Below are 5,059 nucleotides of genomic sequence, written 5' to 3'. Positions count from 1 at the left end.
CCTGTCTTTCGTTACAAAGGTCTCAGCCAAGAGCTCAGAGCGTAGACAGAAAATTATTTTACCTCCTCTGTAAGATCTTTCCAATTGGTTCAGCCTCTCAGCCCCAGTTCAGCCAATCCTATCTGTGGCAGGAACCACTACAACAGGCTCTTAGGGGTCTTCCTGCCTCCACTCCAGCGGCACTCCCCGCTCCTCCATTTCCCACACTGCAGCCAGACTTGTCTAAGATTGTCAGCCCTACTCCCCTTGTTAAGCCCCTCAACATCCAACCCCATCGCCCCAGGACAAAATACAATCTGCGTCACTTTCAGGGCACTCAAAATTCCTAGTGGTTCCAAATATCAGCAGCTCTTCTCTCAGCTGCTACCTTTGCATGAATTCACTGGTCCTGCAGGCGCTGGTCCTCCAGCTCTGGGTTTACTCTCTTGGTTATTGAAGACCCCCCATGCTGCCTCTTTCATTCATTACACATTTTGTCTTCCTGAGGGTCTGAATCTCCCTGGAGAAGGATCCCTAGGTCCTGGAGCGGTGCCTTACTCATTTCTGCTTCCCTAGTCCCTGTCACATAATCAGTGCTCAGTAAATGTTCAGTGATGACTTTATTTCCTTATCTAAATGCTATTTTATTCCATAAAGACGTTAAAGGAGCTGTAAAACAAGATACTATCAGTCTAAAATGAGGGACAATTGACTATCTGGAAGAAAATCAACTTAGACTTCTGTCTCAGGGATTTTATACAAAAATATGTTGCACATGGATTAAAGATAGCTATTTGGCATTCTCTCTCAAGACTGAAAATGTGGTTACCCACTGTACTACTCTCTGACGCATTGTTTGGATAACGAAAATGGAAAACAAGCTTGGGGCCAGATTGGTGGCGCAGCGGTTAAGTGCGCACAGTCTGCTTCAGTGGCCCGGGGTTCGCCAGTTCGGATCCCAGGTGTGGACATGGCACCACTTGGCAAGCCATGCTGTGGTAGGTGTCCCACATATGAAGTGGAGGAAGATGGGCACGGATGTTAGCTCAGGGCCAGGCTTCCTCAGCAAAAAGAGGAGGATTGGCAGTAGTTAGTTCAGGGCTGATCTTCCTCAAAAAAAAAAAAAAAAAAAAAGAGTACACCAGGCTGCCTGGGTTTGAATTCCAGCTCCACCACTTTCTGGCTTTGTGACTCGAGTAAGGCTGTTTAATCTTTCTATGCCTCAGTTTCCTTGTTTATAAAATGGAGATACTAATAGAATTTATTTAGTAGGGTTCTTAGGAAGATTAATTTTGTAAAGTGCTTAGAACTGTAGTGGGACAGATTAAATAACATATGTTTAGAAAATAAATCTATTCATTCATTCATTCCAGAAATATTCATTGATTGCTCATGGGCTAGGCATTGATTTAGGGGCCTGGAATCCATCAGAGAACAAGTCCCTGCCTCATGGAGCTTACATCCGAGGAGGGGCAACACAGCAGACAGGTAAAGAAATTAATGGATGATGTAATTTCAGGGAGTGGTTTGTGCTCTGAACAAAAATAAAGCAGGCTACGAGGATAAACAGCAATGTGGTAGGAGTGGGACTATTCCGTACAGGGTGCTGAGTGTAGACCTCTGATCAGATAAAACTGGAGTAGGGACCTGAAGGAGGAGGGGCATTAGCCAGGTGTCCTGGGGAAAGGTGTCTCGAAGGCTTTGTGCTGGAGAGTGCTGTGTGTTATCTGATTTACGTTTAAAAAAATAAGTTGGGGGGCTGGCCCCGTGGCCGAGTGGTTAAGTTCGCGCGCTCTGCTGCAGGCGGCCCAGTGTTTCGTCGGTTCGAATCCTGGGCGCGGACATGGCACTGCTCGTCAGACCACGCTGAGGCAGCATCCCACATGCCACAACTAGAGGAACCCACAACGAAGAATACACAACTATGTACCGGGGGGCTTTGGGGAGAAAAAGGAAAAAATAAAATCTTTAAAAAAAATAAAAAAATAAAAAAAATAAAATAAAAAAAATAAAAAAATAAGTTGGCTGTGTGTGGAGGATTGGGGCAAAGTGGGAATGCGGTTTGGGAGGGCAGTTAGGGAGGAGGCGTTTGCATGAATCCATCAGAGCTCTTCTTGGGTCAGGGTGGGAGCAGGGGAGGAGGTAAAGGGTGGTTGGATGGAGCATGTGTTTTGAATACGGGAGTCAAGAGGACCTGCTGATGGCTGTAAAGTTGGAAGTCATCAGAAATGAGAAGTTATTTACTTAAAGTCATAGAACTAGACGGGCTCCCTGCTGGGAAGATGTAGATGGGAGGGAGGACCCAGGACACACGGACACAACACACTTGGTAGCTAGCCCTGTCTGTTCTCTCATATGCTTGTTTTCTGCACGGCACTTCTCACTGAGATTGTATATATTTATCCGGGGTTCTGTTTTTACTCGGCTTTTCAGTGCTTGGCTCCACTAAAAAACTAAGCTCCTTAAGAGAAGGAACCTTGGATCTTCAGCATGGAAAACTGGCATGGAGTGCGGGATAAAAACACACTGAAAGGAGTCGCACCAAACTGCCTTCAGCTGTCCTCTCCGGCTGGCAACCCGGGAGTCGAAGGAGGTAAGAACCTGCTGTCTTCACCGACTACTGCTGTAACGCAAGGAAAAACTGCTCGGAAAAACGTGAACCATGTTTATTTATCTCTAGTGAATCAAAGAGTCGTGTTAAGTCCATCTAAACAACATCACGTCAACCTGACAGATACAAACCCCGCGTACCCATGCGTTGGACTGACTGACTTAACGATATTCACGAAAACCACCACGCGAGTGGAACATCCTACTGAAAGACTGATCTGTTATTTAACACTATATAGTAGCTTCGTAAGAACGAAGCCTCAAAAAATTGGCTAAAAACTCAGAATTGTTCCTCTCCACGGAAATCTTTAGTAAAAGGCGAAAGATTTATACGATCTGAAGAGAAACTAGAGTATACTTGTCGTTTTCCGCTTGGAACCTCCCAGAGCGAGATAACACTTAACACGCTTAGGGTTGTTCCGTGCCTGCGTGGATTGCGCTCCCCGCATGGAATTTACATAGACCGTGTATTTCTAAAGGACAGTATGCCCTACAACGGTGGACAAGTCCCCGTGGGGCTGGAACTCAAGCACGGTGGACCCGTTGTTTTCGTGGTGCACCATGGGTATGCAAATCGCAGGCGGCTACGGGCTGGTCGGCGACACCAGCTGTCAGGGCGGGCGGCGCCGTGGGGATCCCTGGGCGCAGTCCTCGCTTCCCTTCTCTGCGAGTACGTCCGGAGACCGCGCCCGGTTTGCCTGGAGAGGTAAGGGTGTGTGCCGCCGACGCCGGCTGTGGAGTCCCTTACCAGGCTGGGATGAAGTGTTAATCTCAATTGCTGTCCAGTCCCATCATTCCATACCCGCAGGGAGCCCCTAGTTCTAGGGACAGAAGCGGAAACGGCCGAGCACAGACACGCAGGGGCCGTGGGACCACGTAGGAGGCACATCATGACCCCTCCTGGAGGAGATGGCATTCAATTTATCTTGAAGGATGGTTTCACCAAGGAGGGGTGGCAAAGTGTTCTGGGCAGAGGGAATGGCATATGCGAAATTATGGGTGGTGAACAGGGAAAGCAATTCAGCCTGTCTAGAGTAGAGTGTGGTGTGTCTGAATGAGGGTGTGTCTGGCCTGGCACTGTGGCAGAGAGAGCTGGGGTGATGGCAGAGGCTAGATGGAGTTAGGCCTGGAAAAGGCTTGGATTTTGTCAGTGATGGGGAGCCATGAAAGGGTATATAAATCAGAGGGCTGAATAGTGTGAAGTGCCACACAGGGTGGGCTGGTCTGCAGTCACTGTCCCCAGAGACAAGACTTGTCCCCAGAGTTGGATGTAGTCACTGCCTCAAGACTGACCACTCCTGGGATGGTCCAACTCCAACTGGATACCCTTCCATGTTTCAGGTTGTGCCCTAAGCATGCAATCAGAGCAAAAACCTTTCAGCATAGCTAACATCTGCACAAGCTACAAAAAGAGAGCACCTATGAGATGCCAAGTCATTTCTTACATAAATGATTTCAATGAAAATGCTGAAAGAAAAAGACAGCACCCTACAAGCTAGCTCTAATCTTCTCATTTCACAGATGAAGATGCTGAATCTCATTGAGAGTCGCTCACTTTCCCAGGTCACCCAGCCGGTAAGCGGCCCGGTGGGCTGACATCTTTTGCACTGTTCCAGCCTAGTGAGCTCTCCTGTTCCACTCAAAAGCCCCTCCATAGTGACCCAAACACTACTGGACCCAAATCCAGCCTCTACCCCTTGGCGCGTGGGATTTACCCCCTCCTCTAGGTTCCAAGCCACCTACCTGCTTTCCTTAAGTCTTTTTAGACATTTTAGTGTTGATTCAGCTGTAGTCTTTTTATTTTTTTTATTTTTATTTTTTTTGAGGAAGATTAGCCCTGAGCTAGCTACAGCCAGTCCTCCTCTTTTTGCTGAGGAAGCCTGGCCCTGAGCTAACATCCGTGCCCATCTTCCTCTACTTTATACGTGGGACACCTGCCACAGCATGGCGTGCCAAGCGGTGCCATGTCCACACCCGGGATCCGAACCGGCGAACCCCCGGGCCGCCAAGAAGTGGAACATGCGCACTTAACCGCTGCGTCACCGGGCCGGCCCTGTCTTTTTATTTTTTTCACTTTTGGTCAGAAGATGATTTTCTGGCCCTGGGCGCGATGGGGTGGGGTGTGAGAAGGCAGTGCTCTCTGGGTGGGATCACGCCTCGTGCGGGGGTGGCGCGAGCCCAGGGTGTGTATGTGTGTCAGTGGAGACTGAGCCCTGGAATAGCTGGAGAAGGGCAATAAGAGACCTCTCCCACCCCATCGGGTGGGGCTCTGTACTCTCGCCCAGGGTGTGGCCAGAACTTTCAAGGCCCTGGTACAATGGGACTGTTCAAGCTTCACAGAACAAAGAGCCTAAATACAGTGCCTCGCTGGTTGCTAGCACAACCTCAATTTCTGGACAGTTCTCTCATCTGGTTCCTTGGTTGTCTGGCCAAAGATGCCTTGGGGGGGCCAGGCTGACTGCTGACTTGC

The 5,059-nt window shown here is 49.0% G+C and overlaps 1 non-coding gene across 1 annotated transcript; it reads right to left on the bottom strand.

Annotated features, from left to right (window-relative positions):
* Positions 1 to 2,829: 2,829 nt before the first annotated feature.
* Positions 2,830 to 2,945, bottom strand: LOC139082106 (U5 spliceosomal RNA). The gene has a single exon (XR_011537836.1). It is a non-coding gene; the product is annotated as a U5 spliceosomal RNA (small nuclear RNA).
* Positions 2,946 to 5,059: the final 2,114 nt, after the last annotated feature.

The sequence above is a fragment of the Equus przewalskii genome, chromosome 2 (genome assembly GCF_037783145.1).
Source record: "Equus przewalskii isolate Varuska chromosome 2, EquPr2, whole genome shotgun sequence".
Classification (NCBI taxonomy): domain Eukaryota; kingdom Metazoa; phylum Chordata; class Mammalia; order Perissodactyla; family Equidae; genus Equus; species Equus przewalskii.
Note: the sequence above shows the minus strand (reverse complement) of the source record. Positions and strands in the feature narration are given on the sequence as shown.